Source organism: Penaeus monodon, chromosome 23, assembly GCF_015228065.2.
Source record: "Penaeus monodon isolate SGIC_2016 chromosome 23, NSTDA_Pmon_1, whole genome shotgun sequence".
NCBI classification, from domain to species: Eukaryota; Metazoa; Arthropoda; class Malacostraca; order Decapoda; family Penaeidae; genus Penaeus; species Penaeus monodon.
The window spans coordinates 7,492,711-7,492,961 of NC_051408.1; positions in this window are offsets into that span (position 1 = coordinate 7,492,711).

The window sequence follows — 251 nt, forward strand, 5'->3', positions numbered from 1 at the left end:
CCTCGTCTTGAATACTATTGGAATATCTCACGGAAATGAGCTGTACATTCTCCTTCAGGTTTTTGTGATGGTTTTCTCCTGTGGCTTCTTAACGGGGATGAGCTAAACGATTAATAGATAACATATGGACAGATGATGTTTATGTACAGTTCCACTATTTATTCTCATTTCTTCCTGTGTATTTGTTAGACAATTCACTGTTTTTTATTGGTGTAGAAAACAATTTCGTTCATAGATTTAATTTGATGTAC